This window comes from Agelaius tricolor, unplaced genomic scaffold (assembly GCF_023055355.1).
Source record: "Agelaius tricolor isolate 1412-34295 unplaced genomic scaffold, bAgeTri1.0.p SCAF_7, whole genome shotgun sequence".
In the NCBI taxonomy this organism is placed as follows: domain Eukaryota; kingdom Metazoa; phylum Chordata; class Aves; order Passeriformes; family Icteridae; genus Agelaius; species Agelaius tricolor.
This window is the reverse complement of record NW_027269267.1, coordinates 16,722,770-16,747,325: the sequence shown is the minus strand read 5'-3', so window position 1 is coordinate 16,747,325 and position 24,556 is coordinate 16,722,770. Positions and strand designations below refer to the sequence as shown.

General features: G+C 44.9%; 1 protein-coding gene and 1 long non-coding RNA gene across 3 annotated transcripts in view; one reads left to right on the top strand and one right to left on the bottom strand.

The window, feature by feature from the left end:
* Positions 1-984: 984 nt before the first annotated feature.
* LOC139591640 (uncharacterized) lies at positions 985-24,556 on the bottom strand. Its single transcript, XR_011679707.1, has 2 exons — positions 24,089-24,556; positions 985-1,074 (listed from the first exon to the last, which is right to left on the bottom strand). It is a non-coding gene; the product is annotated as an uncharacterized lncRNA (long non-coding RNA).
* The window catches only part of RAI2 (retinoic acid induced 2), a 44,256-nt gene continuing 43,017 nt past the window's right edge, over positions 23,318-24,556 (top strand). Inside the window, exon 1 of one of the 2 annotated variants that reach the window (XM_071430459.1) lies at positions 23,318-23,487. The gene's annotated coding sequence lies outside the window, so the exon portion shown is untranslated. Of the gene's footprint in view, positions 23,488-23,882; positions 24,033-24,556 lie in introns of those variants that run through there. The other variant, XM_071430460.1, reaches the window with a different exon arrangement.

The window sequence follows — 24,556 nt, the reverse complement described above, 5'->3', positions numbered from 1 at the left end:
CACGAGACAGCAGCAATGGTGTTTCCCCAGCTCTGCTGGAAACACCTTTGCTCCCTGCTCTTGGAAGAGCATTAACACCTCCTAGCAGTGACTCTCAGCCATTCCTTGCCTGATGGACCCTCCCAGGCTTGTGTGCCATACCTGTAGTTTCTGATACACGAGCCTTCAGCTTATGTCAGCAGTGCTTGTCCAGCCGCTGAGAGCAAGAGCTGACCTTCAGCACTACTGAATGTCATTTGCTTTCTTTGCTCTAGCTTTCAGGGTCATCCAGTTTTCCTGCATGGTCAAGTGCTGCATGCTGACTGGGGTCCTCATTCCAGCCAACAGGAATGCATTTTTAGGAGGCTACTGCAAATGTCTGATTAACAGAATGAGTCAGGATATGACATTAGTTCCCAGTGTGTCCTCAGATCTCACACCATCACTTCTAGTTCACAAACCAATCAACTCACATTGTACTTCTGGAGCACAGGTTTACCATAAGGCAGTTTCTGCCCAAAAATGGCTCTCCTGCTGCAGCATCCATGTGCAGCTGGTAACCAGGCAGCTGAGACAGCTGGTGAAGACCTCATCCTGTGTCCAGTTGAGGTGAAATGGACATTGTTGGCTTTAGAAGGGTTTTTCACCAAGTAGTTTCCAAAATAATGTTGATGGATGACTGTTAAAGCATCTCCCCCCAGTCTGTACCCCTGGGGTTTTACATGGGAGCTGAGGTCCTTGCCCATAGCACCATTTCAGGGTCCACATGTAGGAATGCCAGTGTTTTGATCAGCCATCCTCAACACAGGTGTAAAAACCCTCATTTAAGACTAATTATGGCAAAGTAATTATTTCTGAGCCATGATGGCAGGCAGCCCCAATTACTCTAAATGGGATATAAATAGCAGGGGGGAGAAAACCTTCTGCAGGGGGAATGTAAGATAGAAGGGGCCAAGGAGAGCCCAGGCACAAGCAAAATAAATAGGAACCTTTTCAAGCAGAGGATAAGGTTGTGTTATTTCTTCTCAGTTTCCAGTAACCCAGGGTTCTTGAAAGAAGGCAGACAGAAGGCTGGGCTTTCTCTGCTCTACTGCCCTGCAAAAAAAAAAAAAAAAAAAAAAGTTACCTTTATTGGAGTTATTTTCTGAAAGGTGGCACTACTATTGTTTACAGCACCAATGTTCTGGTAGCCGTGTCTCCAGACTTTCATGTTTGGCATGTTTTATGTTCTCAAGAGAAACCCATGAGACAGCAGCTACCCAAAGGAAATCCTGTTTGATTCCTCCCTGGTTTATTCCAGGCACAGCCCTTTGGTGCATGTCTCATGCCTTTGGGTTTCCTCCCAGTCCACAGAGCTGGGCTGATGGGCAGCTGTATTTTCAAAAGCTAAACATAAAGATGTTCAAGAAGATTTCAGACTCATTAATAATGTTTTACAGTGTTATCTCAAAAAAAAAAGCTACTTTCCTCAAACATTACAACTAACTTTCTGATTTTAATATACATTTGTCCCATGGGGTTTTCACCCATTAAGATAGATTAAGTGACTATTCTAATGTACAATAGCAGAATTTGCCCTGTGGTTTAGTGGCTGGCTGTGGTTGACTGATACCCAGCCCTCTGAATCCCTGCTGAGTATCTAAGCTCTATGAACTGCAGTGAATGCATTTAATCTACATAAAAAGAACACAAATTGCATGTTAGCCTTTTTGAGCCCAGTAATCAGTTTTACAGTTTACTTGGTATGCTTCTCCGCAGTCCTAGTGGCTCCAAGGAGGTTCCAAGGATTCTTCCTTTTTTTTTCCCCTGCCCATCTCACATAGAAGAAAAGTGTTTGCATTTTGATTGTGCTCATTCCCTGACCCCTGTAATTTAACCATTGTTCATATTTAGTGCTGACTGGAGTCCTGCGGGGCAGCTGATAACAATAATTTGTAATAAAGCATATGCAGGCTCTATTTTTTATCCTTGTTTTCCCTAATAATGCGAAATTAAATTTATTAATTAAAACAGATGAAGTAAAATAGGATTCCAAAATAGGTGGATTATCCCAGCCTCGCCTTTAGGATGATTATAATATTTGGCATGTCTATGGCGCTCCAAAGTGGCATCGCGGTTGATCCTCACCCCGCCGCCCCTCTGAGGTGCGTTGTTATTCCCCGGTTTGCAGAGGGGGAGGATGCCCAAGCAGAGAGGGTAACTCCAGAACGAGCCAAAGCTGCGCAGGCACCAGCGCTTCCCACAGCACTGCCCCCTCTCTCCTCCCCCAGGTGTGATTTTGGATGATCCCGATGAGCGGAGAAGCTGCGGAGCCTCTGCAGGGCGGGGGTTTGGGGCGATGCTCCCAAATGGGCTGGGGCGGGGGAAAGGGGCTGAGAGCATCCTGACATCCTGACAGCGGCATCACCACGAGGGGCAAACCCAGCTCCTCATTTGCCGGCCGCATCAGGCAGCTGAGGAGCTCATCCCTAAATCATTATCATCCCAAACACATACATGCTCCTATGTGAGCTGAGGAGCTCATCCCTAAATCATTATCATCCCAAACACATACATGCTCCTATGTGAGCTGAGGAGCTCATCCCAAAATCATTATCATCCCAAACACATACATGCTCCTATGTGAGCTGAGGAGCCCATCCCAAAATCATTATCATCCCAAACACATACATGCTCCTATGTGAGCTGAGGAGCTCATCCCAAAATCATTATCACCCCAAACACATACATGCTCCTATGTGAGCTGAGGAGCTCATCCCAAAATCATTATCATCCCAAACACATACATGCTCCTATGTGAGCTGAGGAGCTCATCCCAAAATCATTATCATCCCAAACACATACATGCTCCTATGTGAGCTGAGGAGCCCATCCCAAAATCATTATCATCCCAAACACATACATGCTCCTATGTGAGCTGAGGAGCTCATCCCAAAATCATTATCATCCCAAACACATAGATGCTCATCAGGACTGAGATAAAAAAAACCAACCAAAACTAAACTAACAGCTGGGGAAAAATGTGCAAAACGTTCTTTAGACCAAATAGTTCTCTGGGAAAATGTAGTTTCAGCTAAATATTTTGTGGGGTAGGGTTGTTACCAATATTGGTGAGATGAGAAAATATTGTAATCTTCCTTTCCTGCTCAATTTCATCTCAGGTAATTTTGATATATTTTGCTGTTTTCATACACAAAAATCCTTTGGTGTGAGTGAAAACAAAAAGGAAATTAAACACACCAAAACATGTTGTCTTGGTAGCTCTGCAATTTATTTTGGAGGGGTGCTGGATTTTGAGGGACGCTGCAGGATGCAACTCTCTCTGATGGGGGGCTCAGGACTGCTCCCTCCCCCTGCACTGCAAATTGCAGTATGGCAAAATCCTGGTTCCTGAGCAGCTCTGGTAGAGACAATGGGGTGGGCACAAGCTGGGATTGAGACTGTTCCTGGCAGGTTTTCTTGTTATGATTCACAGGCTGCAAAAGCCCTTGGCTGCACTTTGGGAGCAGCAAGGAACTGGCATGGGATGCTAGGAGAATCTGCATGCCCCATCCCTGGAAGTGTTCAAGGCCAGGTTGGATGGGGCTCTGAGAAACCTGGTCTAGTGGAAGATGTTCCTGCCCATGGCAGGGAGTTTGAACCTAGGTGATCTGTAAGGTCCAACCCAAGCCATTGATTCTATGATCCTGCAGGGAGCAGGCTGGTATGGATACATCAGACCTTGCAAAAGCAATTGATTCTGCCTAAAAAGCTTGGTTTTACCCTGTTGAGGGGTAAATAAAAGGCAGCCCTGGAACTGTGGTGCTCTGGTGAGTCTGCTGAGAAGACTGGGGGCAGGCAGGCAGCCAGCACTGCCCTGCTGCTCAAAGGGCTGTGAAGGAAGGACAGACCGACCTCAAACGGAGACAGGAGTTGATGGTGGGTGGCAGCCCTTGTATTTTCTGAGACCCCAATTGAAGGAAGGAAATGATGAATCTGACTCCATGTTCTTAGAAGGCAAATTTATTATTTTATGTTACTATATTATATTAAAGAATGTTATACTAAAACTGTACTAAAGAATAGAGAAAGGATACAGACAGAAGGCTAAAAGATAATAAAGAAAAACTTGTGATTCCTTCCAGAGTCCCGACACAGCCTGACCATGACTGGTCATTAAGTCAAAAACAATTCACATGTTGGATAAACAATCTTCAACCACATTCCAAAGCAGCAAAACACAGGAGAAGCAAATGAGATAATATTGTTTTCCTTTTTCTCTGAGGCTTCTCAGTTTCCCAGGAGAAAAATCCTGGCAAAGGGATTTTTCCAGAAAATGTGATGGTGACAGCAGCCTCTTCCAGAGAGTCCAGCCTGGGATTTCCTCATGCACCACAGGCTACCCAACAGGTGGGGAGATGTGGGGTGGCCTTGCTGAAGGGACAGTCACAAATCAGCCAGTGACACAGTGCTGCTGAGGAGCATGAGGGGTGGGAAGATGAGGGTGACTGATAGCAGACAAAGCTCATGCAACTGAGAACATCTTGTCTGGCTGGGACACTGGCACATAACCTCTATGGGCTGTAACAGATGAGGTTAAAGGGATCATCTCCTTATTCTTCTCAAAAATGTCTATCTTCAGCAGACAGTAAATTCTGGCAGCTTGAGACAGTGAATATTGCTGAAAGGTGTGAGGACTTCAGAAACAGATCACATCTTTTTTACCCTACAGGAAATCTTTAGAACATCTGGAGGGCAGTTATAAAATTTTCTTATGTTTTAATTACATTTTGAGATTGTTAACCTAAGCATCCTCTTCTTTAAAAAGATAAAAACTTCATGCTCAAAATATACAGAAAATTAAATATCTACCAAGAACTGTTTTGGTTAGTTGTCACTTGTAAGTCACTATATTATAAATAATAGGAGAAGGAACATTAAAACACAAGTTTCAACAATTTTCACCAAGAGTCCAACAAAGAAACAGACTATAGGTGTTGACAAGAAGTGCTTAGCAGGGAATGATATTGCATAATGCAGAGCCTGTGAACATCAGCTTTACATAAACTTCTTCCATATGAGACGTTAATCAGGATGGAGAACTGAAGGATCTGAAAACAATCAACATTTCTCCTTTCAAAGTCCTGATCTTCAGTGTGAAGAGCTCATGCTCTCCCTGTGTGGTGGGAATGCAGGAGAATGTGAGGTGGCCATGGGCTAATGAGAGGTGGGCACATTTTCTGAGGTGTGTTGGGCTGAAAGCCCCACATGGCCCAGGCTGACCCACTGAAGGAAGGTGCTTGCCCAGGGTAGAGGTGTGTGGGCCAGTGAAAGGAACTTCTGAACCAGGGTAAACCAGAGCTGGATGAAACTGGGATGGTGATTCAATGGTAAAAATTAATAAAAGAAGGAGTAGAAAGTGCCTGGGAGGTTTAAAAGGATGAGTGCAAGGGGGAAGCCAGCAGCACAGGAGACAGAACTACAGATGTACCCGCACATCTTGTATAAATATATGGATTACTACAGTCCCTACAAACTGACTTTGGTCATAAATGAAAATATTCACAATGTTAATGGAATGGCTATATGCAAAATACAAGCGTATCTTCAAATATACCGATATGAATATATTTCACATGCCTATGACTACATATGAAAATATATAAGCATGATTCACGTATCTTTTGAACCAGAATTTGTAAGGAAGGATTGTTTTTCAGAAACCTAAACAGCTGTATTTAACAGTTCCCAATATATTTTCATTGTCATAAATGCAAAATGCATTTGCAAAAAAAAAAAAAAAAAAAAAGCACTGTTTGCCCTATTACCTTTGTAAAAAGATCTAGTGGTGAAAAACAGTTTGATTGCAGCATATATGCTGTTCCCAAGGGAACTGCTGCTTGAAAGGACTTTCTAGCTCTGATTAGACCAATGAGACAATCATTTGCTCTCAGCTTAAGCTAGTATGAAACCAGAGAAAGACAATTGGCTTGAAGAACCTGTGTTACAGTCACCTGGCAAGCTTCTCCTCCTTGGCTAAAAGGGACCAAACCAAGGTTATTATGGCCAGAGTATTGCTCTCAGCTCAGAGCAGCACACTGGCTGAACATGAGGGTCAGACCCACTGCTGTGGTTGGTATCCCCTCATGATGTGCTCCTGCCATGCCCCTTTAAGCCAGCAGTGACTTCATCTGTTCACATTAGGTGCAAAACTTGCCTTAGACTGTGGGGCACAGCAAGTTCTGAATTAAAATGTCTCTTCTTTTGGTGCTAAGCTGATCAAGGTGACAGCACCCTGGGATGGTTCAGGGCACCATGCTCAGATCAACTGCAGCTGCCAGCAGGTGACATCTCCATCATCTCCAGCTGACCAGGGAAGGCTACTGGGCTGTGTGTATCCCTGCTGCTCCCAGGACCTGGCACATGGATGCTCCAGAGACCAGTGAGACCTCTCCCCTTCACATTCTCCACAGCCCTCTCCACAGGGCCTGGATCCCTCTGCCTATGGTGATGTTACAGTGGGTCAGACCTTCAGCATGCACAACACTCCAAATTATCTATTTCTTTGTGTCCCTCTAAATGCTTTTGGGATATATTTCTGGAATTTCTTAATTTTATTTTTTTTTCAGCACCATTAATCTTAAAGATTAATGCAAAGTCAAGCCATCTTCTTTTGCTTAAACAAAGTCACTCACACATATACTTTCAATAACCACCTCTTGGGGAGCTAATGTTTATATGTGGAATTCTTCAATAACAGTTTACCTCCAATGTGCCCACTGCTCACCATAAATGCCAGTGCATTACTCTTTCAAGAAACACAGTATATTTTGGACTTTAGGAAAGTGAATCTAGAACAATCCCAAACCTGGAGTGTTTATTCCCACAAATAACTACACAGAGCCATGTGGGAGTGCCTTTGGAGAGCTGCATCTGTGCTCTGCAGAAGGAGGCTGGGGATCAGAAATAGAAGAGCAAATCACTTGGTTGCATGTCCAGCTTCTCTCTCCCACCCTCAGGACTGTCACCACGTAACCCCAACCCATGGCCATTCTCATCCTGCATGGCCACACACATGCCTCAGCCCCTCTGATCTTGGCAGCTCTGCTACATACCAGTTACTGTCCCCACGCCAAAAAAGAGTCTCAACTGTTTTCCTTTCCCTGACTTTTGGCCAACACTCACTGTCCTTCTATAAATAACTCCCCACCTTTGTTTAAACTCTTAAACCAAAGGTATTTATTGCTTGTCGTCATATTCCCCAGGATTTTCCTCTCTGCTAAATATAATGGTGATCTGTAGTGACTCCTCATGTCTTACCCTCCCCCCTGTCCATCCTTCCATCTGTCCCTCCTGACCTGACTCCACAGACAAGAAGTGCATTTTCAGCCAAGCCACGGGAAAGGGGACCTTATCTCTGGAGGATGGGGAAGGAAGGACACAGGGGAGGCAGAGGCCAGGACTGCCATGCACAGCTCACAGAGCACACCAGATCACCAGCATTTTCACTGGGAGAGTAGTGCCTGATCCCATGGAACCCTGCTCCCAACAAGGCTATTATACACAAGCTGCAGGACAGTCAAATTTCATTATCCCTTCTGCAAAACATATGGAGGAAACAAAATGTTGGAGGATACTCCAGTGACAGCTAATGACATTACTGAAATTACTATAAATATCATCTTTAATCTAATCAAAAACAGTATATCAAAGACATTAAAGCTGCAGATGCTTACTGTGCCAGGGGGGAACCAAATGAAGCTTTACAGATGTGTCATACTGTGAAGCTGTATTTGCATAATAGAAAATGAATGCTGGTTGTATCTCAGATTTCTGCTGCTTTTTAAGCCAGGGGGGATCTGGACATTACATTTAGTGAAGATCTTTCCAGGTAGCCCAAGGTTTGGGCAGAAAAACAAAAACACAAATTATCTGCAGGCCTGACAAAAAAATTCTAATGAATGGTCACTTCATCCCCCTCTAATTATTACCTGGGCCACTCTGTCACATACTTTAATTAGCATCATTTCTCTTGAAAGCACATTTCAATGAACCAGTGCTGACTGCAGAGTAAGAACCAACAAAGTAACATCAATCAGTTAATTAACTAGTTAACACATTTCCTTCCTTCTTAATTCCCGCTTTTGATTTTCATTTAGCTGCTTTTAGCATCTGAATTTTCAGGAGGTTTGTCTCTGGGCAACCAGTGGTAGTGATGTGAGAGAGGGACCTTACCAACATGACCTTCATGATATTATTTTGCTACTGTAGGGAGAGGTTTGTGCTCTCGTGGGGTCTCTAGCACCATGGGGAACACTTCTGGGAAATAAAAGAACAGGTGTACATTTATTAAATACAGGCAGAATCCTGCTTACTGCTGGAGAAATGAACAGAGACAGCACTACTCCCACCACTGGGCTCAGGTTTCCTCTCCAGTGTTCACCAGAGCAGGAGAAGCTCCCAGGCTTCAGCACAGAGCTGCTTCCTGAGACAGAATATTTCCAAACTGGCAGAGCTACAACAACCCTGGGCTTCTACAAGCATGAACCAAGGCACTCTGACCAACCTGGGTGATGAACTGCTTCCCTCACAGTGCTCTCCTGTGTCAACCAAGAGAACTATATTGCAGGGGCTTTTGAAATCTCATTAAACAGAGAGAGTGTAATAGCATTTTTATTTGACCTCATTTCTGAAGAAGGTACAGAGCTAAGAAAATAAGAACCTTATGAGGTGGGGGTTTTTTGATTTAGGTTGTCCCCACTCAGCCATGCCTTCCTCCAAAGACTACTTAAACCTCAGTGATGTCCTTGCCTTGCTGAACTGCTCTGGTCAACCAGCAGCCCTTCCTCCAGACACCCTTGTTTGGGTCATGCTCCCACTTCCCCCTTTACTGACATGGGAATAGCACTTGTCTCTGATAAAGCTCTCATGCAGTTGGGTTACATGGAAGGAGGTGTGGATCCACAGCAATGCGTTTTGTCTGCCCCCAGCCTGCTCTTTGGAAGCAGATTTCAGGGTTTTCCTGAATGGACCATGGTGGGAATATGCATTACAACAGCAGAAAAGGGAGATATGGCCCTGGTGACTCGGCATGAGCAGGGTCTGTGGTCAGCCCTGTGCTCATAAACCCCAGCAGGAGCATTGCCCTGAGCAGAGCAGCAGAGCTCTGCCTTCACAAGATGCCCAAGGCTGGATTTCACTAGACTGCACACTAGATTTCAACTAGCATGAGGCCCACAAGAGGTCTCTACTGAAAAAAATGGGTTTTGTCCTAAAAGATTATATGCCTGGATTTATTTAAACTGCCATTTACAAGAAGATATTCATTAAAAAAGAAAGCATCAGGAAAAGAAAGAGGTTCACCGGAAAAAGGATTTCTGCTCAGCCTTAATTTAAGTGGAAAATGTTGTTTGTACTGCTGCATGGAAAATATATTAGAAGGATTTGAGATTATAATATAGAGTAGGTTAATGGCAGTTTCATAATCTAATCTGCTGTTGAATTCCTATTTTACCAACCATCTTTCCTCCTTGGGCTTAGAAAGTCTTTGTGTTTCCATAAACTCCAGCAGATTGAAAGAGTTCAGAGTTTAAAGCTCAGCGATTTAGATTTGCCATGCTGCTAAATGCTATGGCTTAGGAGCAATGAATAACTGCAATATGGAATCTCTTACACACCAGGGAATCTTCAGCTCCTTGAATTGGTGACAATCCATCCCAGGGATTTGCACCCCAGCTCCCATGGGCTGCTGCCTGCACGCCCACATTCAGATAATTCCTCAGAGGCAAAACACACCAGCAGTTTTACTTTTAAACACAGCTCATTTTCTCCAGCTTCAGTGGACAAGGATGTCAAAAGGCAACCCCTAGAAATGAAGGTCACATTGCATGGTGCTCCTGGGCATCCCCTTCTCTGGGGACATAGGATGTGCAGAGCCAAATTCCTCTTGGGAGGACGGGAAGCAGAGAAAATGTGTTGAAGTGGGTCTTATGGGGATCCCCAGGATGTGAATCCACCCTTGAGGCATGGTCCATGTCCTGGTCCTCCTCTGAGCTTTAGAGGGATGCTCAGCATGCTGTGCTCCATTAGCAGCAGATTTGAGGTGCAGAAGCTCTGCTTCGTGTTGTGTTTTTCCAGCTGCGTGAGAGGACGTGAGCTGACTGTGCCTCCTAAATGCTGCATTTAACTCGGCTCCACAGAAAATGTTGACAGACAGAATGTGGGTTTAGTACTTTGATACTTATGGGGAAAGACTGGGGAAGGAGGAGGAGGATGTCCAACTGTTTAGAAGGGGAATATTTAAGGAAGATGCAGAAGAAGAAGCAGTCGGCGACTGGTACGCCTAACCTACAAATGTCAGCTTTACAGAGTGAGTCAGTCTAAAAATAACCTCCAATTGTCTCCCAGCTACTCCAGCAGCACAGCGAAAGCACAAGTGGTTGAGAAAAATCACCAGAGGGGGGAAGAAAGATTCTCTGTCTGGCTTTTTTTTTTTTTTAATTAAAAATCCTATGCTTTTAGAAATTTCTGGCCAAAAATGAAGCAAATACCAGGCTCTCACAAGTCTAAATGCAAGTTAACCTTGTTTAATTGTATTCACTCGATTTATTTTGCCTCTATTTATTTTACCTCTGAAAGGCAGCATAGGCTGAATCCCAGATAGTCCATGGAACACTATAAATGTAAAACATGGATATCCTTGCATAATTGCATGAGAACTTCCCCGACATCCCCCCCTGACTAGACTTCTTTTCCATACTCAATATTTTAAATTAGAGTATTGAATATCTTTCTATATAATTTGCATACTTTCTTTTTTAGCAGTCTCCTTGCTCATTTATGCCCTATGAACTATTCTTTTCTCTTTTCAGAGGTCATTGAAATACAGTTTTTCTACAGCAGCATTAAACTAATCCATGATAATATTCCAGAATAAATTTCAATGCATGATCCAGAAATCTGTAGAAGCTTTTACCCTCCCTGCTGTCTGAAGCCACTGCTCCACAATAGGTGCACACTGGCTCCAAGATTCAGTAAGAGCCAGAACAATGCCAACACTGTTCCATCCCTATGCACTTCCATTTGCTATACCAAACCAACCAAAAAATACAAAAGGAAAGATCTGAGACATGTGAATTTGCAAACAAGCAAGCAAAAATGCTTTTGAAAGACATGAAACCTAAATACCTCTCCAGTAATATACAGGACTGGTGCTTACCTACAAATGTTCTAGAGATGAATCATGCTGCTGCAGATTAGAGGAACTATTTTGACAGCCAATACTACACATTTCTCTGATTTAAGGTCTCCCTTCCATCATGGAAAGAAGATGTCATAAGGTCTCTCCACTCTGGAGCAGATTTTCCAGAAACTCATTTTTTAAACAATTAAGCCTAGAATGTACCAATATTGAGGCTTGAAACATTCATCAACTACTCTGTTATATTCCCCTTTTCTACTCTGTGACTGGAAATAAATACACAGTAGGGTTCCTGAGGGTTCCTGACAGGGTCTTCCCATGTATTGTAGACTCCAATGGCATTTCCACTGCCATGAGAAGGTCAAACACAAATGGATCAAGGTTAATGCTGATGCTGCTCAAGAAAGATCAGTCTCAAGGATGTGGAGGAACACGTAATGAGGCAGGGCAGATGGATGCTGCATTGGAAATGCTCTGTGTCCAGAGTGGGATGATGGCAGGGGCTGGTGTCCCTTGGGAACTGGGTGCTCAGCTGGTGTGTGGCCACGATTGCTCCTCCATGGTGGGTTTGGATCAGTGGTACTTCAGTCCTTCTTTTCCATGGGCAGGACAGGTAAGGAGGACATGAATGACCGTGTCCCTCAAGTGACTCTCCCCCGTGGGAAAGCAGTGACAGACACCTCCACACATGTGTCCCCACACGGGCTGTACCAGGCTTTAGTGCTCTGTGGTCACAGGCTGAATGCATCAGAGCTGGGGAATGGAAGGACACTGCAGAACTGATGGCAGCAAATCAAACATATGGGCACACTGGAAAGAAGTGGCACAAAGCATTATTCAGCTGTTAATGAATCATTTGAATTTTCCCTGGACTCACTGGAATTGGCCCCAGAGATGGACTCACATCATGGCAATACAGCTAGGCTTGGAAAGACCACCAGGTTTGGGCTCCAATTGTTCAATATTTCAATGTGGCAGAAGCTCCATATGTGGCTCAAACATGCCAGATGGCCTAAAACACACACTATCCTAAATACTCCAACACCTCTCTTGCCCTGCACAGCCACAGAGCACCAGGCATGCAGTAAACATGGAACTGAATCCCCTTGGATGTGAGTTAGTGATGGCAAAATTGAGAACTCGGTTAAAGAAATCCGTTCTCCAGTTTGTGTGGCTAATTGGTTTGTTTTACTCAGTGATACCCACTTTCCTGGTTCATTTAAATAATATCTCTCTGGGAAGGCTGATGGCAGGAGGCTTTAGTGACCAAGAGCCAGGGCTGTTTATATTTACATCGTTGGTCTGAATCCAACAGAGAGCCTGATAGTGAAAGAAAATATTAGCCATCTGCCCAGTGCTTGACAGCCTTGGTAGCAATAAAACCAAGAATTGATTAGATATGGAGGTTTTATGAATATCCCTTGCTAGAGTTGGCCTTCCTGTTTGCAAAGGGACATCCCTGATGAAGCAGAACCATCAGTCCTCTTGACACCCTTCCCCACCTCTATTGGACCTGCAACCCTGGCAGCATCCACCAGAGAAATACCAACTTGTTACCAATACTAATGGAAAGATACTGAAGAGAGAGAAAAATGGCTCTGTATAAGCTGCTGCTTATTCTGGTGATGCATCACACTGTTTTTGAACTAACAGATGCCACACAGTGTCCAGAGCTCACAAAGGCACATTTGGAAGGTAGACCTTGCCCATTGCTACATTATTGTAATGTTCTTGCTTGCCAAAACAGAGTCCTCTATTTTAATATCTCCGACTTGCACTTGCATTTTGTCACATAATAAAATGCCTCAGCTGCAAAGCTAATACTTTATAGCCTTAGACCTAGGGTGTAGGTAGCTCCCACACAGGAGCTCTCCTCACCACCAGCAAATCCACAGGAAGTAGGAGCAGCTGTCTATGGCTTTGTGTTCCCTTTGCAGTGGCAGCTACCCCACAGGGACTGCTTTACCATGGGATCACTCCTCTGCCTAAAACACTGCCTATGAAACTGCTAGTGAAAAACCATTAGCATGGGCCTACATGCTAGTGGCTAAAACATCTATTATTGGTGTAAGTAAGTAGCAAAAATATCTTAAACATGACTCAGAGAGTGGATACACCTGAGAATAGATGGTGTGCTACACTCTCTGGAAGATGTTGGGCTTGTAGCAGAATCCAGCAGTAGGGATGAGTATGGAGATGATGTTGCTCCGATACCCAGATAGACAGCATGGCCCATCTCCACACTGCTCACTGGGAAGCAAGGGCAAGGGCAGAATGCCACACTTTGGGCAGGTGATTTGGTCCCCTTTGTTCTCTGCTCTTCAGACAGAGACCCTTCCAGCCCATATTTGTGCATGTGGGTATTGAAACACACCCATGTGCAGTGCATTTCAATAAATAACATCCCTTGCTTCTCACACAGCATTTATATGTCAAAAAGTTTGCACCAGCTTGCTTTTATTGTGTCTCAGCCAGAAAGATCCCCCCACAAATGATGGACTTGCATCGTACCACCTACACTTCATCACACAAGGCAGTAATAAATGCATGGAGGAGTACTGTGCCTCAGGACAATTTAAGCACTGTGCAAAGGTCACTCTCTTCAGACCCTAATTGCTCAGCAAAAGTGACATTTAAAATGCATATCATTAAAATCATAACAAATTTATTTACCTTCTTCCTTATTTGGATTGTTTCTGCATACATTACACATTTGATATATCGAGTGCTCTGGAGGTCAGGATGTGTTTGCATCGTAAAATAATGTCTTATGGAATCATGGTGACATGGGCTGCCAGGCTCCCAGTGTTACTCATGCACTGACTGCTCTTGTAGGAGCTGTCACAAAATCCCAACAGCCAGAGAGGGCCAACAGTCCCTGAGTTTTGTAGGAAGAGAGTGTGGTGGCTGCTTTAAGACAAGTGATATTGCAAATAATATTGTGAACACTTTTAGACAGGAGGAAGAAAGGTGCAGCAAGAAGCACATGTGCATGTGCATGTCTGCCTCAGTTCTGAACCATTTGTTCAGTGCCAATATTGGCTCACTATATCTTTCTTTCCATCATATGTATATCACTGTATCTTCCTCTCTGTCTCAGAATATGGCATTCAAGCCAATATCTTTTAGGAACTGGAGACATTGCTCATCTAACATGTCTAACAGATGTTTTCTCTCTCACTTGCCATTAGATGTCAAACACTACTTCTTACTTCAGCACCCTGAAAACCACATTCACCATGAGAGCTGTTATCATAGCACCTCTGTGTTTCTATTTGCTATGACATGATTAATTGAAGGCAGAAAAGCTAAATGCAAGCTCAATTAGGACAGAATTATTCCAGGTAGCCTCAGTTTTCCCTATGTCACTTATGAGCATTAATTTCTTTTATTCATGAAGTTATTTACTTACCTTTTAATGTCCTTTGGGACACTTGGATTTGTATGACATAGAATAGGAAAAAGGTTTTGTGACTATAATCATGGCAGTTTAATGTCAGTACCAGAGGCTGAAGATCTAGCTTGCATTCTTAACTGAAGATGAAACAAATCTCACCAGTTATTCATCCTTGTGCTTAACTCCCTTCTTCTACACAAAGACAGTGGAGGACTGAGAAGTCATATACTCTATTAAAGCATGCAGAAAATGTTTACTTGCTGCTTTACAAGGACTGAAGCAAAGCCTACTGGATTCTTTCCAATCCATTGAATTTTAGTTGTTTGGTTTTGGGTTTCTTTATTAAAGCTGGGAGAATGTTTTTGGCGAACAACAAATTTGTCAAAAAATGTAGTTTTTTGAAGAAGCGACTTGCAGAATTGAGTCCAACTTGGTAAACAGATTTATTTAGCTGGGAAAGAAATAGAAAGCATTCATAAGAACATAACTGAGACTTTCCATGTTTTTCTTTGGAAATTATATATTTGTTCCATGTGTGACATTATTTAAAAGCTATAAAGAGGGATCTAGGTTGGCTAGACTGTATAGAAGAATTTCTTCTTTCTCTTTGTTTTTTCCAGACTGGCCCCTGAACAGACGTTTCCTATGTGAGTGTCTTACTCTTTTCCATCCCAGCTTCTCTATTTAAATCACTTTTACTTACTTGCTGCCTGTCTTCACAATTTGCAATGATTTTCCCCAGCAATGGATTCAGTTGAACAGACTCTAAGTTACTAATCTCCAAATTTATCACATCCAAAAGATACCACCATTGGTTGGCAGCAACCTCTAACAGAGCCCATGCAAAATGTAACAAATACTGGTTCTTGCTGCACTTCCATACATTGATATTAAAACTCACTTTAAAGTGGACAGGGGGTAAAATCTGTAACTAGTGTGACACTTGCCAATGGACTGAGTATTATTTCTTCTTCACTTTCTATAGGGAAGAGTCAAGTGCCAAAATAGACTTGCCTTTCATCCATTTCAGAATCTTCCAAGTGTAACCCTTCAATCCAATGCTGCTGCTGGATAAACCCACAGGATGGTATCCCATGCCTCTGTCAAGCAGGATCCCTTCTAATCAAAGCAAGTCAGATAAGCAAAGGTTGCATTTTTCATGGCTACACTGGTCTGTTGCTGATCCTGGAAAATGTGTGAAAAGTATTCCCCCCTGGGACCAGGACAAGACCCAAAATTCTGGATTTTCCTGGACATCCGAAGGTCTGCAGTTCAGCACCCAGAGAAACCCCGCAGGAGGATGGAGGGGAGGGGTGGGCAGCTTTTGCCGGTGGGGAGGCTGGCATGCAGACTGGCATCCTGCGCCAGGGGAGCTGCCACGCTCCTGGCAGGCTCCCCTGGGGATGCCCCGGGCTCACGGAGGGTGGGAGCGGCTCCTGGGCCAGCTGGGCTCGCCCTGCAGAGCAGGAGCAGCTCTGGAGCTGGCTGCCCTGCTGCCTCCCAGTGACTGCAGCTGCTGTTTGGAAAGCCTGTCTGTTTGACCTTTCTGCCTCTTCCTGAGGCTGAGCTTCTTCTCAGCTGCCTCATTTCCTCCCTGAGATCCTCACAGAGGCAGCCTGAAATCTCTCTGCTCACTGGGCTTCCATGTGACTTTCCATCTATTTAATCTATCACTAAAACCTAATGCAAGTTCTTCCCATCAGAAAAAAAATAGATCGAGGAATAAAGCATTCCTTTCTTTTCATGATGTTTTGTGATTTTAAACAACTGTGCCCAGATATTTGTTTGATAGCTATAAATCAAGAGCTCAGTCAAAAGCCTGTACCAGCCCTGCACAGGAGCTTCCCTGGGATATTGCCTCACTCTTTCTTTCCTTTTTTTTTTTAATTCTGTGCAGCAGAAGTGAACGGCATAATAGTGGATATTGGAAATAAACTCTTGAGCAGTGGAAGGACCATCATTAGTGCTGACAAAAGCAGCTTTTGAGGCTGCGCCAAGATCAAATAATGAGAACTGGTAGGAGAAGCTGGCATAGCTTATGGATGTGAGGTTCAAGTTACCACTTTTTGGAAGCAATTAACTTTTGTGATATTTTGTATAGATGGGTCTAAGCTGAGGGTTTCCCTTCAATTAAAGCAGAAATACCTTTGTCCACAATATTAATTATTTCTTCTTGAGTGCTGCAAGAGGCTTCCCCTAATTTACTTGCAGGCTGTTTAACCCTAGTCATTTCCCTCCCTTTTTTCACAGCTCTCCCACATCCAGACCTTCCTGGTGAAAGCACATGAAAGCCAGCCTTACCCCAGAAGGACAAGGACACCTAACTTTCCTGTGAAAACACAAGAGGAAAGAGTTGGACTGCTCTTTTCAAAAGGGAATTTGTCATGATATCCCTGCATCTACAGCCAAAATGTGCACTGACCACAAGGACCCTACTTTCACCTTCATCCATGGAAGAATTTAATTAATCTTTCTATATTGGCAGGTGAACAACATTTCCTGAAGAGAAAAATAACTGTTAATTTCCAGAGGTAATTAACAGTCACTGAATGAGACTAAAGGGCTTTCATCAAAATTACCAATCAGCTCAAATTTGAAGAGATTCTCTCCTCCTCATTGCTTCTTCATCTCATTCAGCCAGTCCTGCTGAATTAGTGCCTAATAGAGTCTCAGACATATTCATATCCTGTCAAATTCCCATCCTCCCAAGGAACTGTCCCTTTCAAATGGTAATAGAGAGGGCGTATGATGTGCACTCGTTGCTATTTTGGATTTAACAGCTGGCTGTGTTGCACTAAGGGTAGCTGTGGAAACTTAACTGAGGGATGTGTGCATGTGTGTGTGTGTGTGTGTACACATCTGTGTGAGTAAACGCCTACTCCTTTGCAAATGATACCATTTATCTTAAACAATGCTCTCTTTATAACTCTAAAATTCTAATTCTCTTTTTAGACCACCACAGCTGCTGAAGGGGAGAGTGGTACAGCTTCACAGCAACCAAGAGCATGGCCTCACCTCAGGACTGGGCTGTGCAACCCCTTTCTCACACGAGTTTCAGCAGATGAGCAGGGTCACCATCAGTACTGGGTCACTGGTGGCCCTCATCAAGACCTAAGGGTTTAAGGAAGGCTCTCTTCAGGCTCTCCTCACTTTGGCCAGGTGAGGAGAGGCAGGGAGACGGGCAGCCCCAGGGATTTACTTGTTTTTGCACAGTTTCAGATGCTCTCAACACAGCCCAGCACATTGGAGTGCCTGAGCAGAGGCAGATGGTCTAAGGGCTGCCCTCCATGGAGCAATATGAGCACAGAAATTAGGAGTCCTCCCAGGTCACTGCAATATAAGTTTCCCTCCTTCTGCTTTGTAAATATTTTGAGCCTGAGCCAAAGACAGGTGGTGTTTGCAGGGACATTCTCAGTGACTTCAGCTGGATCTGGAGTACTTTTAATTTGGACATCTCAGGGGACCTCATGTTGACAACCAACATTGAGAATTTTTAGTAAAACGTTTCTGTGTGCTGTGCCAGGGCACTTCTGGAGACAGCACTAGATGGGCACAGAGCATGACCTCTGTTAACAATATACACTACATGAAAGCTAATAATTCTGGCTCAAGCATATTCAAAATAGGATGCTTGAAGCAAAACTAATGCATTATTCACTGCTTGTTGGGAATACAAGAACATGGAGATAGACATCTGAGCCTTGGGCCTTTTCTGCAATGTACTGTACACGGGCTCAGTGGGCTTATTGGCAGTGCTGTGACTCTTACTGCTGTGGATTTTTCATTACTAATAGCATTTAAAATCTTGCCCTGTGATCAAATTTTTTAAAAAGTGCACGTATTCATCTTTGCTTTCTGGTCACATACTGTGATGGGAGGTATTTCTAACGCTGTATTCATTCCCTTGGTGTAAAATGTGCCCTTTTTCCACCTTTACATTAAATCAGACAAATATTTGGTGAAACTCACAGGGTGAAATAGTGCAAAAATTGCCAATTTCTCAGTAGGTAGCTGAAAACAATTCTGAACAGAGCACCAACATAATCAACTCCGATACAGCATGCAGGCTCTGCTAACATAATGCTTCTCAAAAATAAAAACGTGTAAAATAAGGAGAAAAATATGTCATTTTATATACTTGTGATGTTCAAATAAAAATCTTTGTGAAAGAATTTAAGAGCAGCATTATAGAAAAATCTGTCTGGGATTTGCCTGTAGATAGCCTGCAATATAGACACCTGCCTCTGAACTAATCACTCTCTGGTCCTTTTGTGGTCAACAGAGAAACACTGACACTTGGGAGAGTGATTTATCTATTCCTAAAGTACATGTCTAAGAAAGGTCAAATGAATTGCATCCTAAAAGTGCTTATTTCTCCTGGCTGACCATAAAGGTTGAAGAGTGACTAACTCAGATGTAAATTAATACACTGTGGACAACCACACCAGCCTGTGGGTTGGTGGTAGGGGGGATATGCTGAAGTGCACCCCTATTCTTCCATTTGCCACAGTGAAAGGGTCTAAGAATAAAGATAGATAACTCCTCCTCCTTCCCAAACACAGATTTCCAAAGTTTCATCAGATGAGAGATTTTTGGTTCAAGGAGTTTTGCCATACATCACCAGGCAGGGTATTGTATGCCCAGACCTGCCCCACAATATCCTGTCAGACAGATCAACTTCTTCTGCAGGTGCTGCTGCAAAGAAGTTTTGGATCCTGATTTATAGTAATGGTTAATCCTTCTTGGAGTCAGAAGCAGCTTGACTGGATCCCAATTACTGCTTAACAAGGTAGGTCTTGTCAAAACAGTTTTGAGGCCAGCTTCTTCTGATGCAAGCTGATCTTTAAGTGCAACTGAAGATTGGCTTCAGTAGCACATCTTTGCTACGGCAAATTCTCTTTAAGACTTTTGGGGGGCTGACATGGGACCAACTTTCTGCTGGAAAACAGATTGAAATGTAAAAAGCAGCATAGTTGTATGCATTACTGTTATGCAAAATTCTCAGTTATCTTCAGCTTCCCTATAGCTTATCCTTTTAAAAACCCATATAGTAATGAACTTTGCCTACGTGTGATACCTTTGTTCTTCTCACTAAATGCTTTCAGCAAGATCAAATTACATACGATTTCTAATGAGTGCTCACACTTTTAATTGAAAAGAGAAACAATTGTGAGAATGCTGTTCTTGAAGTCACTGTGTTTGATTTCAGTATCCACGAGTTTGTATTTTCCATCTTTGATTGCAGAAACTTTGCCTAAAAAGCCTGCACTTGAAGTTCAGACCACCTTAGAAAATGGCAATTTTTAAATGTTAAAGGAAATCAAATACACATTCATATCTGCTAGTATGTGGTCCTCCCATTATAAAATAATTAAAGAACAACAACTAGATCAGGCTGACAATCACTGCATCAAAACCAGTATGTACTATGGTCACATTACAAGCAACAAAGCTGAGCTTGGTGATTTATGACAATATCACTAAAACCTCGTGATATATTTAGCAAGTGGTAATGGTAAAGGTTATAATTCCTCTGAGGGACAATAGTGATGAAATAAACCATGAGGGTCAAGTGGATTATGACCTAGTGAAAACTCAAATAATGGAGATGGAGCTTTATAAACTTCCTTATAATAGATAATGCCTTAAACAATTTAAAAGCTGCTCAGTACTCAATTTGGACTTGCCACAGGCTTACTACTGCCTATATATTACTCGAGGAAAACCTGAAAATTACTTCTGTCACTATGAATCTTGCATCTGCTCAGAACCCCCATTTTAGGTGCAATGAGTGCTCTTGCTGTGCTCTGAATGCTCCCAACAGACAGTGTGTGTGCACTCGTCTGTCAGTTCTCCCCACCCAGCATTTGCAGTGTGGCTGCTTATGCAGAATTTAAAGCTTCCAACGCATCCTGGATTGCTGTGTTAGTAATCACACCTGGCAGTATTAATTTTGCTACTGTATAGTACTATCCTGGGATCAAAGAGTGATCAAGTGATAGGCTGAGATGAATGCAACTGCTGATTGCTTTACATGCTTGGCAAAAGGGAAGATGTCACATTTGTCAACACAGACAATACACCAGGTTCATGCAGATCCTCTCTCCAGAGTTACCTGAGACACCCAACTTTAGAATACTGATTATATGGGAGCTAAGGAGCACACATACGTGAATTTGTGCTGAGATTTAGGTGGAGGTGGAGCACCATCAAAGGCAAATGGTGAGTATCCTGATCCCCCTGACTACATGATCCTGCACAAACAGTGTGAAAACAACCTATGGGATCAGTCCCATTAAAGACCACAACCATGAGTCACTTGACCATTCACATACATAATTTGGGCTCCTTCATTTTCATTCTTGCTGTAGTTTGCCTCCTGTGTGGCAACCCACCTCACCAGAGCTAGTTTCTTGTACCAAGATACAATATTGAACTAGCAGATTTCTGGAGAAAGCTGCATGGATAAAGCAACCATACTGAGGCATACATGTACAGATTTATAAATTAATGCACAGAAAAAATTCCTCTGCCAGAAACGTGGAGAAGTTTGAGATCATGCTATCTCAGCTTCAAAGACATGGATAGGAGGGAAAACAAGGAGACAGCACAATGCTTACCCACTTGTATAATAGCACTGACAATGGCAGGCCTGGGAGGGCATCAGTCTGAAAGCACACAGGACAATCAGCTGCCACTGAGAGAGGGATTTTTGATTGATTTTAAATTAAGGTCACTGTCCCCAGGCCACAGCTAGATTTGATTATTTCTGTCACATTTTAGAACTGACAGAAACTTCTTTGCAACCAGCACTCTCTCTGACTCAATGCATAATGATGTTTTTTTCAGTGGGTTTTGATGATTCCAACTCCATGATATGCCACAAGTTGGTTCAGCAGTGACATTCTCCCACTGAAAGCCACTCATCCCTTTTACTACTCAAATCTATGCAGTGAGGGCATTAGGAAAGCTGTGGGGAGCACAAAACTAACCCAGGTGTGACATGAAATCTGAGAGGTGTATTCACTGCTGGCAGGTGAGCAGTGACTATCAACACACACCAAGGGGAAAGGGCAAAAACAGAGCAAGCCCAGCCATGAGCCATTTGTCGTGCAGGGACCTTTCTGAGCAAGCTGTGATTTGGTTGTTCTCTGTGGATTTCTCTCCTGTTAATTTATTCATTTTTCCCCTCAACATGACATCAGCTGCCTGCTGTCAGATGGCAAAGGTCTCCACAGCTGTGTTTGCATGAAGAATCACCTCTGCACAGTCAGGTGCTCTGTTAATGGCCTCTCCCTTTTGTGCTGGAAGCCAGGGCCACCAGCCCCTGCCCACCCTCTCCATGCTGCTCGAGATTTGAGGAACCTCTTCACATCTCCCCTCTGGTGGCTCCTGCCAGTGTGCATGCACCTAACTACAAAACCCTTTCAAGCCATGGATTATCACTGCTGGCCTCCTCAGAATCTTTTACAGCTCTGCTATGTCCTTTTTGAGAAGGTGAGACTGGAATTCCAGCAGTATTGAGAGCACAGGTCCAGCACACATTTTCCAGTGTAAAATCTTTTCCTCTTCATTGCTCTCCTAACAAGTCCTGACATTTGAGTCACTCTTTTGGCCACACTGAGCATGAAGCTGACATTTTCTCAGCTGTGCATGTCCCTGGGCTCTCAACCTAGGGAAAGTGATGGCCAAAATCCTTCCATGATGATGGGAAAGAAATAAATGACCAACTGCAACTGTACAGTTTTGCTGTCTGGGGGAAAAAAACCCAAACAAACCACCTTGGAATAACAGTAGTGGATTTTAAATCCCAAGATGCTACAAAATTTCCTCTCAGGCAGCTTGACCTAAATTCCTATGGGCAATGAGGAAGCCACATATTTGGAGCATTTGAAAGAAAACTAGACAAATGCCCATAAATTATTGTATGGGGGGCATTCCTACTCTCTTTTGGAAGATGGATTAGGCAGATGACCTACTAAGTTTTTTTTTTCTTCTTTCACTAATTCCTAGGATGTCATGAGTGTGTGTGCTTTACCCTTTCTTAAGTCATAATCTGATTGATCCAGCACCAGTCAAAGGTTTTGAAAAGCCCATTAAACCGCAAGAGGAAATCTTGAGCGGTTTGTTAATATCAACAGAAATCCAGATGGAATTACAATTATCTTTTATGTACATTCGAGGGCATATTATGTAATACTAGCCATGGATTTAGTTTAATGCACTGCACCTTTCAATAAGCTGCTGGCGCCACTTAATAGCGATTTGAAACCTACAAAAAACTCTTTTGCCCTTGACAAAACCGTTTTAAAGCCCAGAGACGGAGGTCAAGAGGCTTGGGATATTCAGAGTCTGATGGGAAAACGGGGACAAGGGAAAGTGAGGATGGAAAAGACGAGGAGGGGAGGCGGGGGCGGGCGAGAGGAGGAATTAAAAAGGGCAAAGAGGTGGAGGGGGAATAAAGAAAAACAGGAAGTCAGACTCGTGGTCAATCCGAGATAAACGCAGAGGAGACAAGGTCAAAACTTCAAGCAGGCAGGGAGCAAAAACCCGAGCGCTGCACGAAGGGGCTGGCGCTGCCTGCCGCAGCATCCTCCCGGCTCCCGGCGCTGCTCCCGGCGCGGCTCCCGGCGCGGCTCCCGGCGCGGCTCCCGGCGCGGCTCCCGGCGCGGCTCCCGGCGCGGCTCCCGGCGCGGCTCCGGGCGCTCCCCGGGCGGGCGGGGGCGGCGCTGGCGGGCGTGGCGCAGGTTGGGCGGGCCCGCCCCCGGCGCTCGCCCCGCCCCGGCCCGCCCGGCGCGGGGGGAGCGGGACGCGGTACCGGGCAGGGCAGGGCGGCGCGTCCCTGGCGGCGGCGGCGGCCGCGCTTGACAGAGCGGGCGGCGGCTGCGGCCCCATGGAGCCCAGCTAGGGGCTGCCGCACCCTCCACCGGAGGTAGGTGCCGCGGAGCGGATGCGCACCGACAGCCCGGGGCGGGTGGAGCGGTGACAGGTTGGCCGGGCGGCGGCGTTTTGCGGGAATCCCACCCCCCCGAGCCTTCTTGCCACCGGCGGCCGGGCGCTGCGGTGCCGCGGGGAGGGCGGCGGCCCCGCGGTCCCCGCTTCGGCCCGTGACTATTGTTTCTGGTGGCGCCGAGCGGGCGCAGCGCGATCCCGGTGGCGGCGGCTTTGTGCGGGTTGTCCCGGCAGTGGGGCTGCGGCGGTGGGGGGGGCGCGGAGGGGAAGGGGACGGGGCGAGACCGTGACCGCACGAGCAGAGCCACCCACCCCACCCCCGCCCTTCCTCCTCCTTCTCCTGCCTGCGCAACTTCTCCAAAATCACGGCCGTGGGTGCGCGGGGAGGAGCCCGCATCGCCCCCCGCGGCTCCGGCCCCACGGGCGGCGCAGCGCGCTCAGCACGGCCGCGGCGGCGATCGGCGCCCGGGCCGCGCTCCGCGGAAAGGAGATTGGAAACGTGCAGGATGGATTTCAAGATGGGCGGTAATGGGATGATTTGGGGTCCCTCGCGTAGCCGGTCCGGTAGGAGGAGAATTTACCCTTCCGAAGTTGGGGCAGAAATCCCTCCCGCTGTCGCCCGGCTTCCTGGCGGAGTGTGCCAGGCGGAGGGACTGTCACCTGCGGCTCCCTTCATGGCTTTTTCTGGATGAGGCTGTCGCGGGGCGTGGGTCATTGCGCCGGCGTCGCAGCGGTCCGGGCGTACGTGGCGGTGAATGCCAGGGTGAAGTGTCGAGCTCCAGAAGTTCTGCATCCCTCCGGGGGGATGCTGCGGGGTGCAAGCGCCTTGGGCAGGAGTTGCAGGGCAGTTATTCTCCTTCTCTCATTTCACCCCAACACACCTCTTTTTTGAGAGATTGGTTCAGCTTTGGTTCATTTACTGCTGTTGATGGTAGTTTTCTCCCACGTTCTCCATCAGAATTATTTTTCTAGAAAGAAAAAAATTATTCAAATGCGGGATTCAAAGTATACATATTGTCTAATGAGAGTGTATTGTTAAAGAGGAAAGA